The sequence below is a fragment of the Felis catus genome, chromosome B3, assembly GCF_018350175.1.
Source record: "Felis catus isolate Fca126 chromosome B3, F.catus_Fca126_mat1.0, whole genome shotgun sequence".
Taxonomy (NCBI): domain Eukaryota; kingdom Metazoa; phylum Chordata; class Mammalia; order Carnivora; family Felidae; genus Felis; species Felis catus.
In genome coordinates, this window is record NC_058373.1 from 92,193,183 (window position 1) to 92,206,016 (window position 12,834).

General features: G+C 37.2%; 2 long non-coding RNA genes across 3 annotated transcripts in view; one reads left to right on the forward strand and one right to left on the reverse strand.

Moving 5' to 3' along the window:
* The window catches only part of LOC123386058, a 39,808-nt gene that overhangs the window by 18,461 nt on the left and 8,513 nt on the right, over positions 1–12,834 (forward strand). The window lies entirely within an intron of this gene.
* The window catches only part of LOC109500820, a 278,313-nt gene that overhangs the window by 1,087 nt on the left and 264,392 nt on the right, over positions 1–12,834 (reverse strand). The window contains exon 4 of the long non-coding RNA XR_002743068.2: positions 84–168. This is a non-coding gene — a long non-coding RNA (uncharacterized LOC109500820). The remainder of the gene's footprint in view (positions 1–83; positions 169–12,834) is intronic.

Sequence of the window (12,834 nt, forward strand, 5' to 3'; positions counted from 1 at the left end):
TTACATGGACAGTAAAATAAGTTCCTTGATATGAGTCAATGATGTCAGGAGGACAAAGTGAAGGTAGTATACACTTAGATTACCTGGATCTCATAGGTATTCCTGATGGGTGTACCAAGCAATAGGCTGGTGAAAATATCCACACATGTAATGGTAAAGTGGTAATACCTGCTGATGAAAAAAGAGCCACTATGAAATCACCCTTCCAGCAACTAAACAGTGGTGCCTTAGTGGAACAAAAAAATGAAGAGGCAGTTTCTAGTATTGGGTTTGGAAGCATAATTTATAACTCAAAACAATACATTTTGCAAGGGCTTCCTTAATCAAAATGACCCTGCTGTGGGTCCAGGCCATTATGGCAACAGTTCCCCATGGCCCAAAGAGATATGGGACCATTCAGCATGGAGTAAGCGGTATAAGGCTGGAATGGTGGAGTTGAGTATAGATTGATTCTAGGGGTGGTAATGGGCTGTGGTTTTGTGGTAGTGGAGGGAGCAGACACGGAGGTTGTCTGAGAGCCCCAAATAGGTGGTTGGAGCAAGTAGTGAAGCAAGGAAATCTACCTTGTGGTTAAAGACAGCCTCTGACAGTGTAAGTGTTTGTGTGTGCTAAAAACCAGGTAACCTTAATTGTGACTGGTGCCAGGGCAATATCCTTCCAAATTGCAGTACCCCAAATGGGTCTGCCTAGAAGGTAAAAATCATCCCACTGCCATTGACCTGACCATACTGCTAGCCCATTAGTTCCCACCCATGAGTCAGTAAAAATATGGACCAGAGGCCTGTCATGGGTAAAGGCACTGTGCACAGCCATTGTACTGCCATAAGCTCAGAAAACTAAGCTGGTCCTGACTTGCCATCTTTGAATAGCATGAAGCTGCTGGCAAGATGGCATGCTGCTCTCCAGTAGGCTCCACTGTGTTTGGTTCTGGTGCTGCCATCCATATCCTCAACCGGACAATGTTGAGTATGGGAGCCTTAATAAAGGTACCTTGTGTATTTACATCTCAGTAGTTGACTGTAAGGCACCAGTTGGCAGGCTTTAATACTGGCCAAATGGAGGGATTCAAAGGAGAAATGGTATGTTTATGACTCCTTCCTTTAATTATGGGCCTATGGGCTGTGGTCCTTTAGTCCCTTGTTGCAAGCAATACTGGGGGATATTTACCATCTTAATCAGGAGCAGAAGTCTTCTGGACTCTCAATGTACAGTTCCCACAGGCAAGGCCAGGAAATTTGGGTTTGTTCCAGATAGCAAGGAGGTATATCAAGGCATCCATACTTATAACAGAAAAGGTAGGGTCAAAGGGGCCACCACCATTCAAAGATTTTTAATAAAGACTTCCAAAAGTGACAGTTAAGGGAAGTTGAATGCCTTCTACTATCCTACCTGTTATACCTTGTAATTTAAAGGGTGCCACTTGTTTATGTTTGGAAGGATTGCCAGGAAGCAATATAATTTAGTTTCCAGTGTCAATGAGAGCAGTAAAATATCTACTCTGTGTGTCCTAATGGATAATTGGAAGTATATAGGTGATTGTAGAAGGAGGGACAGGTTTCAGAACACTGCTGAGTCCCTCGGGCAGGGGCCTTGGAAACTACCTCTCTCAGTAAGGGTAGAGGATCCCAGATCCTGTTGCTGAGGCTGGTGCATCTGGAGGGGTGATGGTATCCAGCTTTGGAAAGGAGCCATCAGTTTCCTGAAGTGCTTGCAGAGCCTGAACAACATCTAATTTGTATTTGGGGTATCCAGAGGTTAAGTCATTAGGGACCTCTGATCTCTAGAAGTGCCAAAACAGAGAGTTTTGATGATCTCACGAGGAAGGGTGCTGGTTTGAGATGCCATCACTTGGTGGGGACTGATAAATGGTATAGGGTCCCTCTGTTGGGTTCCTGGTTAAGGGGACAATGGGACCCATTTTCCTATATAAGCAAAGAAGATTTGAACTTCATGAAAAGTCTCTTTTTGATGTCTATGGCATTTATGCAGTCTAATGTTTGTTATACAATATCTGACATTTCTATGAATTATAACAGCATGGCCTTACAATTAGGGGAGGGGTACCCTTTAAGAAGAACTGTTTATATTCTGGTCCCAAGGGTGCCTCCTCTCAGTTAGAAATGGTTGAGGGTCTGTGGAAGCATGATGCTCAGCAAAAAGGTGTATACATTGAACCATCCTAATTTTACATAAGAGGAAGTGCACTTTATCCAAGGTTGTCAATTTACAGAGAGCTCTGGCTATAATAAATGTGATGGACATATGGGCCTGGGACCAAGTCATAAAAATCCGAGTCAGGACAAGCAGAGCTCCTTCCTCCTAATCCCTCTGGAGTCAGAAGGCTTAGGAAGTCTCTTTCTCAGAGTCTGGTTTTTTTTTTTTAATGTTTTATTTATTTTTGAGAGAGAGACAGAGACAGAATCTGAAGTCGGCTCCAGGCTCTGAGCTGTTAACACAGAGCTCAATGCAGGGCTCGAATCCATGGGCCATGAGATCATGACCTGAGCCAAAGTTAAAATACTTAACTGACTGAGCCACCCAGGTGCCCCATGTCTGTTTCTTATACCTTGGTGGCTTGACACATTTGGAAGCACCCTTTGCTAGCACATCTCAGCTACTGTAAGCAACAGCTCAGAGCCAGTTCCAAAGACCTGTAGGAGATGATCATCACCCTTTTCCCCCCCTCCCTTTATACAAACTATTCTAGCAAACCTTGCATTTCTATTAGTTTAATTCTGTGTCTCCATTGCTCATTCATACTAGCCATCAGCAAACATTTTAGTACAATGGATAGTAACAAGGACACCTTGAAGAAAGGTTGCCTCTTCCCAGATTCATATGCTGTAGCCCCTGGTTCTAGGGTGTCCCAATCAACTTCCAAGGGATTATAATCCACTTCTTCCAGTACAATGTAAATTTAGGCCTTGGGGGATTTCCCAAAATACATGAGAACATAGCACCAGTGATTTGTCACATTAATATGCCATGATGCTCAGTATAGCCCAAGCCATTTGAGCATGAGTCTTACGAGAATCTAGTTGTTTCTTTTTAACCTCCTCTTGGGATTGGGAAGAGCTGGTATTACATGCTCAAGAACCCCCACTTTTAAATAGAATTTGTTTATTTGCACTACGCCAGGTGTGGGACTCCTGATCTCTGCACACCCCCCCACAAATGCCTTGGCCCCATTTGCCCATCTGGGGTGCCATGCTGCCCTGAGTACTGTTGCCTCTGTTATGGGTTAGGGCTGGCTCCCCCAGCTCAACTACCTGGTCCTAACCATAAACACTGTGGACCTAGCAACCAATTTCTTCTTCTGGGACTATTCTAAGGGCAACTTTCCTTGACTCCCAGGACCTGATAGCCAATGCTCCCATTCTCTACCTAGGGTAAAAGGGCAGAGTCCTATCACCTCAGTTTGCTCACCTTGACTCAATACCAAGACCTTTGCATATGATCAAAACCATCAACTCTAGACCTGACACCTTGCAGGGTCTTGTTTAGAGACTGATGGGATGTATACCTACCTCTGACTAGGACTGGCTGGCTAGTCTCTGGAAGAGTTTGACCTTTTACAGAACTGACAATTTAGGGTGGAGATTCATGGCAACATCTGGCAGCAACAGCAGCAGCAGAAAGCAATTCCATAGCCTGCCAATAAGCAGTTTCTTCTCAGAGAAACTAAGCAGTCTAGTAAACAAAGTTTTTAAGTCTTTTGAAGCCTTAAGGAATTGTACAAGGGTACAAACTGCACCCACAGTTCTGAGAAAGTGGAGCTGGTATATCGAATTAAGAATATGCAGAATATGACCTGCTCAATGAGTAGACACAAGCCACCCATCAGAGGGTAGTAGGTAGCTTACTCAGCATCCAAGCTCCCACTTTAGGGAGGTGAAAATCACAGTATTATTTTGATTATCAGTCCACCTACACAAAGAAAGTAGAGTCATTAGATTTATTACTTACAGATCCCAGAAATGAGGGGATCCAACTGACCTGGAGGTAAGACAATCTTCCATCCCAGGTCACCAGTGAGGAAACACAGAGCAGGGTAGCAAGCACTTATTACTTATAAGGTGGTTGGGGTAGAATTCAAGTTTTCCAGCTTAACTCCTAAATGGTAATTTTAAAATGTGCCTGAGAAGAGCAAAGTAGGAATTTATGGGGGAATCCTATGGTCAAGTCCTTATCTAAATGGTCAGACTGTGGGTGTGAGCAAGGTTATCATACTCTTAGAAAAATCAAGTTGTTTACTCATCATACAGCCCCTAATATCTTACTGTCTTCATAGTTTTTCTTCTTCCAGAATGTCATAGACTTGGAATGATACAGTATGTAGCTGCCTCAGATTGGTTTCTTTCACTTAGTAATATGCATTTAAGTTTCTTCCATTTCTATTTGGGCTTGACTGGTTATTTCTTTCAGTATTTTGAATATATATCTGCAAATATATCAAAAACTACTGCATTTTTCAGTTATGATGGCTTTTAATTCTCTTTTATGGTCAATTAATCCTTTACAAAAGAGGCAAGAATATAGAATGGGTAAAAGATAGTTTCATCAACAAATGGTGCTGGGAAAACTGGACAGCAACATATACTTGTAAAAACTGGAACTGGACCACATTCTTACTGCATATACAAAAATAAACCAAAATTAAGGACATAAATGTGAAACCTGAAACTGTGAAACTCCTAGAAGAAAACATAGGCAGTAATATCTTTGCCATCAGCCATAGGTATGTCTATGCCATTTTTCCCTTGCCAATGGAGATATGACTAGAAACAAAAGCAAAATTAAACTACTGGGACTACACCAAAAACAAAACAAACAAAACAAGCAAAAAAACCTCATGCATTTGTACAGTGAAGGAAACAATCAAAATACTAAAAATATAACCTACTGAAGGGTAGAAGATATTTGCAAATGATGTGTCCAATAAGGGGTTAACATCCAAAATATATAAAGAATGTACACATCTCAACACCTGAGAAACAAATTATGTGATTAAAAAATGGGCAAAAGACCTGAATAACAGTTTTCCAAAGAAGACCTACAGATGGCCAACAGACATGAAAAAATGCTTAATGTCACTCATTATCAGGGAAATGCAAATCAAAACCACAATGAGATACCACTTCACACTGCCAAAGTGGTAGATACCAAAGTGACAGATACCACTGCCAAAATGGCTAGAATCAAAAACACAAGAAACAACAGTGGTGGCAAAGATGGGAAGAAAAAGGAAACTTTGTACACTGTTGATGGGAATACAACTGATACTGTGGAAAACATTATGAAGTTTCCTCAAAAAATTTAGGATTACTATATGATCTAGTAATTCAAATAGTATGTATTTACCCAAAGAAAATGCACTTTTTCTTTATCCATTCATGTATGGAATATATATTTAATGTATGTATTATATATACATATAATTATAGCTGTGCTTATTTTTACAACATTGTTTTCTATAATTAACATCCAGTGCTCTGTTTCAGGTATACGATTCAAAAATTCTATGCATTATTCATATACATATATGCACATATATATACATATGACACATACCCAGATCCCAAGTGAAATATTACTCAATTGTAAAAAAGAAATACAATTGTGACATTTGCAACGGCATGGATGAATCTAAAGAGTGTAATACTACATGAATAAGTCCTATGATTTCATTCATATGTAGAATTTAAGTAACAAGTGAACAAAGAATAAAAGAGACAAACACCTTAAAATATAGAGAACTGGTGGTTACCAGTGGGAAGGTGAAGGGGACAGGTAAGATAGGTGAAGGGGATTTAGTGTACACTTATTATGATAAACCTTGAGTAATACATAGAATTGTCGAATTACTATATACCTAAAACAAATATAGCACTGCATATTAATTGTACCAAATGTAAAAATAAGCATAAATACAATAATCTATTAGAAAATATTTAGTATAAAATATGTAAACTGTAACATTGATAACCTAAAATGTGAGGGGAGGCAGTAAAAGTGTAAACTTTAAAAATGATAATTTCATTGCTAAAAAGGGTACTATAATTTTAAGACTTTTTATGGAAGCCTCATTGTAACCAAAAGGGATAAACCTGTACTAATTACATGGAAGAACATGATAAAGAAATCATAGCACAGTGATAACAAAAGATATCATAGCCCAAAAAATAGCAAACAACAAAAAGGTAATGGCATAAGAAAGAACCATGGAAGTAAAAAAGGGAAAGCAAACAGAATAGCAAGTCCTTATCTATCAATAATTATTTAAATGGGGAGGCTGGAAAGATGGAGGAGTAGGAGGACCCAAAGCTTATTTCATCCTATGATACAACTAGGTAACAGTCAAATTAGCATAAATAACTCCGAAAATAATCCGAAGACTGGAGGAACAAACTCCACTAGAGAAGAGGCCACACCAAAATAGATAGGAAGGGCAAAGACACAGTTTGGGGACAAAATGGATTGTCTATCTATGGTCGGGAATGAGCTGATGGCATGGAGTAGGGTGAAAAACAAACTATCACACTGGGGAGCCCACATAGGGAAGATGAATCCTCCTAACATGTTTTGAAAGCAAGAGGGGTCAAATCTTGTGAGTTTTTTACATCTAGCAGGACTTAAAGCTTGGAATTTTAAAAATCCATTGATTTGGCACTGGGAGAGTGTGGAGGACTTTAGGAAGCTGAGTGCCTACCTTTAAAGAAACAGAACAACAAACAGCCACCAGAGACATAGCATGGAAGCATCAGTTTAAAATATGTCTGCCAGGGGAAGATGGAGAGAATGTTATTTACTCATCTCAGAGTGTGGCCCAGAGAGGCAGGGATTACAGGGAAACCCCTCCAGGAACAAAGAAGGTAGCAGATGCCATCTCCCTCCCTTGCCACCCAGCATAAACATGAGGCCACCTTCAAGAACTAGCTTTGTGCCAACGCTCACTACCTAACTTGCTTTCACCAAGCCCCATATGCCCAAGGATCCACCCTTCCCAGTTATTGTTGCCTCAGTCCCTGTGCTGCAGACCTCCTCCATGAAAAGACCAGTGCAACCCCCACCAACAAATTGTCTCCCAACCCAAATATTTGTGGGACCTCAGTTCCAGCAGTGGTAGGTTTCATTCTGCAAGCAGAGCAGCACACATCTTGTTAAATCGCCCCACCCAGCTGGGTATAAAACACTGCCCATAACATGCAAAGAGAGACTCTACAGATAACTGCTCTGAAGGAAAAAGTGACAAGGACTCAACAGCAGGATACACACAAACACACCTACGAGAACTCACAGAAGCACTAGGTTCTGTGGGGGAAACAGGGCACTACAGGACCTCTTCTTCATAAAGTCATTATCTTCATGGAACAGGAGATGTAACTGGTCTTCCTAACACAGAGAAAGAGCTACAGAAAGATAGAGACAGAGGAATATGTCCTAAATGAAAGAACAGATCAAAACCACGGTAAGAGACCTAACTGTAATGGACATAAGTAATATGTTGGATAGAAAATGTAAAGTAATCATCATAAAAATACTCACTGGACATGAGAAAAGAGTGCAAGACATCAGTGAGACCTTTTAAAAAAGATTGAAAAAAAGAACCAGAGATAATACAATAAATGAAATTAAAAATATACCAGTTGGAAAAAAATAGCAGGCCAGAGGAAACAGAGGAGCAAAGGAGCTACCAGAAAAACACAGTAATGGAAAGTAATCAAGCTGAGCAAATGAGAGAAAAAAGAATTATGCAAAATTAGAATAGACTTAGTGAACTCAGTGACTCCAATAAGCATACTAACTTTTGCATTATAGGGATACCAAAAGAAGGAGAGAGACAAAGAGGAGAAGAAAATTTATTTGTAGAAACAGTAGCTGAAAACTTCTCTAATCTTGGGAAAGAAACAGATATCTAGATCCAGGAAGCATAGAGATCCCACAACAAAATCAACCCAATGAGGTCCACACCTAGATACATAGTAATTAAAATGGCAAAAAGTACTGATAAGAAAGAAAAAAGTACTGATAAGTGAAGGAAGAAAGAAAGAAAAGAAGGAAAGACGGAAAGAAAGAAAGAAAGAAAGAAAGAAAGAAAGAAAGAAAGGAAAGAAAGAAAGAAAGAAAGAAAGAAAGAAAGAAAGAAAGAAGAAAGAAAAAATAAGAGAAAGCAGAGAGGTACATACAATGGAAAATCCATAGGGATATTAGCAGATTTTTCAGCAGAAAGTTTGCACATCAGAAGGGAGTGGCATGATATATTCAAAGTGCTAAAAGAAAGCAAATCTGCAGCCAAGAATACTCTATCCAGCAAGGCTATCATTCAGAATAGAAGGAGAGATAGAGTTTCTCAGACAAATAAAAACAAAGAGTTCACACCAGTAAACCAGTCTTACAAGATATATTAAAGGGGACTCTTTGAGTAGAAAGTAAAGACATAAGTGAGATTGTAAAAAATTGGAAGTGCAAACGCATGAAAAATACATATATTTATAAAAATCAGCTGAGGAATTCACATATAAAAGAAGGGAAATATGACACCATATACTTAAAATGTAGGGGATGGGAAGAGGAGTAAAGAATGGGTTCAAACATAAGCAACCATTAACTTAATATGGAGTGCCAGATGCATAAGAGGCTATATACAAACCAAATGGCAAACACAAATCAAAAACCAGTAATACATTTGTAGAGAAAAAAGAGAAAGGAATCCAAGTATATCATTAAAGAAAGCCAACAAACCATGTAAAAGAGCAAAAATCAAACAAAAACTACAAAACAACCATAAAAGAAGTAACAAACTGGAAATAAATACATATATAATCAATAATTACTTTGAATGCAAATGGACTAAATGCCCTAATCAAAAGACATAGGGTGACAGAATGGATTGAAAAAAAAGATCCATATATACAGTGCCTACAGGAGACTCATTTCAGACCTAAAGTACAGGCAGATTGAAAGTGAGGGAATGGAGATATTTATACTGCAAATGGACGTCAAAAAAAAAAAAAAAGGCAAGTAACAATACTTATATAGAAAAAAAACAGACTTTAAAACAAAGGCTATAACAAGATACAAAAAAAGGACACTATGTAATAATAAATGGGACAATCCAATACGAAGATATAATAATTGTAAACATTTATGCACCCAACATAGAAGCCCCAAATACAGTAAAACCCTGGATTGCAAGTAACGTGTTCTGAGTGTTCCACAAGACAAGTAAACATTTATAATAAATTTTAACTTGATAAAGAAGTGATGACTTGCAATATGAGTAGTACATGATGCCAAATGTCACATGATCACAATTGAGGCAATGGTTCTTGAAATTCACTTTGATATACAAGTGCTTTGGATTACAAGCATATTTCTGGAATGAGATATGCTCACAAACCAAGGTTTTACTGTACATAAAACTTAATAACAAACATAAGGGAAATCAGACAGTAATAGTATGGGACTTTAACACCCTACTTATATCAATGAACAGATCATTCAAACTGAAAATCAACAAGGAAACAGTGGCTTTGAATTACACAGTGGACCAGATGAATTTAACAGATATGTTCAGAATATTCCACCCTAAATCAGCAAGAATATACATTCTTTTCCAGTGCACATGGAGCATTCTCCAGAATAGCCTGCACATCAGGTTACAAAACAAGTCTTAACAAATTCAAAAAGATCAAAGTTATACCATGCATCTTTTATGGCCACATACTATGAAAATAGAAATCAACCATAAGAAAAAATCTGGAAGAAGCACAAATACATGGGGGTTAAATAACATGCTACTAAACAATGAATGGGTGAACCAAGAAATCAAAGAAGAAATAAAAAATTACGTGGAAACAAATTAAATCATAATTACCCCAAACCTTTAGGATGTAGTAAAAGCACTTCTATGAGGGAAGATTATAGCAATATAGGTCTACACCAAGAAGCAAGAAAAATCGCAAATAAACAGCTTACCCTTATACCTAAAAAAGCTACACATAGAAAAAAAAAAGAAAACCCAAAATCAGCAGAAGGAGGAAAATAATAAAGATTAGAGCAGGAATAAATGATAAAGAAACTAAAAACAAAAATAGAATGGATCAATGAAATCAGGAGCTGGTTCTTTGAAAAGACCATCAAAATTGATAAACCTCTAGGTATACTAAAAAAAAAAAAAATAGAGTGGACTCAAATTCACTAGTGAAAGGAGAAATAACATCCAACATCACAGAAATTGTAAGAGATTATGAAAAATCATATGCCAACAAATCGGACAGTCTAAAAGAAGTGGATAAATTCCTAGGAATATAATCTATCAAAAGAAAATCAGGGAAAAAATAGAAAATTTGAACAGACTGATAATGAGAATGAAATTGAATCAACAACAACAACAACAACTCCCAACATACGAAAGTCCAGGACCAGATGGTTTCACAGATGAATTCTACCAAACATTTAAAGAAGTGTTAATACCTATCCTTCTCAAACTATTCCAAGACAGAAGAAGAAAGAAAAGTTCCAAATTCATTCTATGAGACCAGTTTTACCTTGATACAAAAGCCAGATAAAGATACCACAAAAAAATACCTACAGATTAATATCTCTAATGAACATAGATGCAAATATCCTCAAAACATACTAGCAAACCAAATTCAACAATACATTAAAAAATAATTTACCACGATCAAATGGGATCTATTCCTGGAATTTCATGGGTGATTCAATGTTTGTAAATTAATCAATGTGATTCATCACATCAATAAGAGAAAGGATAAAAGCCATATGATCATTTTAATAGATGCAGACAAATCATTTGATAAACTACAACATCCATTAATGATACAATTCTCAACAAAGTAGGGTTAGAGAGAACACACCTCTACATAATAAACACCTTATATGAAAATTTCACAGTTAACATCATATTCAGTGGTGAAAAACTGAGAGCTCTTCCCCTAAGGTCAGGAATAAGACAGAGATATCCACTCTCACCACTTTTATTCAATATAGTACCAGAAGTCCTAGCCACAGCAATCACCCACAAAAAATAAAATAAAAAATAAAATAAAATATAAATAAATAAATGGCATCCAACTTTACAAGAATGAAGTAAATAAAATTCACTATTTGCAGATGACATGATACTATATAGAAAGTCATAAAGACTCCATCAAAAAACTATTAGACCTGATAAATTAAATCAAAGTCACAGGATATAAAAATCAATATATAGAAATCTTTTGGATTTCTATATACTGGTAATGAAGCAGAAGAAAATAATATTAAGAAAGCAATCCCATTTACAATTGCAACAAAACAAATAAAATACCTAGGAATAAACTTAACCAAAGAGGTGAAAGACCTGTACTCTGAAAACTATAAAACATTGATGAAAGAAATTGAAGACGACACAAAATAATGAAAAGATATTCTATGTTTATGGATTGGAAGAACAAATACTGTTAAAATGTCTATGCTACCCAAAGCAATAAACAGATTTAATGCAATACCTACCAAAATACCAACAACATTTTTTATAGAACTAGAACTGAGGCACCTGGGTGGCTCAGTCGGTTGACCATCTAACTTTGGCTCAGGTCATGATCTCACAGTTTGTGGGTCTGAGCCCCGTGTCAGGCTCTTTGCAGACAGCTCAGAGCCTGGAGCCTGCTTTGGATTCTGTGTGTCTCTCTTTCTGCCCCTCCCCTGCTCACACGCTCCTTTTTTAAAAAATAAACATTAGAACAAACAATCTTAAAATTTGTATGAAACCATAAAAGACCTCGAATAGCCAAAACAGTCTTGAAAAAGAAAAACTAAGCTGGAGGTACAATTCCAGATTTCATATTATAGGACAAAGCTGTAGTGATCAAAACAGTATGGTACTGGCACAAAAATAGACACATAGATCAATGGAAGAGAATACAAAATCCAGAAAGGAGCCCACAACTATATGATCAATTAATCTTTGACAAAGAAGGAAAGAATATCCAAGAGAAAAAGCCCTTTAACAAATGGTTTTGAGAAAACAGGACAGCTACATGCAAAAGAGTGCAACTAAACCCACTTTCTTACACCATACACAAAAAATAAATGCAAACTGGATCAGAGACCTAAATATGAGACCTGAAATCATAAAATTCCTATAAGAGAGTACAGATAGTAATTTCTCTGACAATGGCTATAACAGCATTTTTCTAGATATGTCTCCTAAAGCAAGGGAAATAAGAGCAAAAATAAACAATTGGGTTATATCAAAATAAAAAAAAATCTGCACAATGAAGGAAACAACAAAGCTGAAAGACAACTTTTGGAACAGAAGAAGATATTTGTAAATGATATATCCAATAAAGGGTCAGTATCCAAAATATATAAAAGAACAGATACAAATAAATACCTTAAAAATCCAATTAAAAATATGCACAAGACATGAACATTTTTTCAAAGAAGACATACACATGAAAAAATGCCCAACATCACTCATCAGGGAAATGCAAACCAAACTATGATATCACCGCACATCTGTCAGAATGGCTAAAATAAAAAATACAAAAAACAACAAGTGTTGGTGAGGATGTATGAAAAAAGGAGCCCTCTTGCATTATTGGTAGGAATGTAATATGGTGTAGCCTCTGTGAATAATAGTATGGAGATTCATCAAAAAGTTAAAAATAGAACTACCCTACAGAAGTACTAGTGGGTATTTGCCCCCAAAATAGGAAAACACTAATTGAAAGGGACACATGGGCCCTATTTTGATAGCAGCATTATTTACAATAGCCAGATTTTGGAATCAGCCCAAGTGTCCCTCCATAAATGAATGAACAAAGA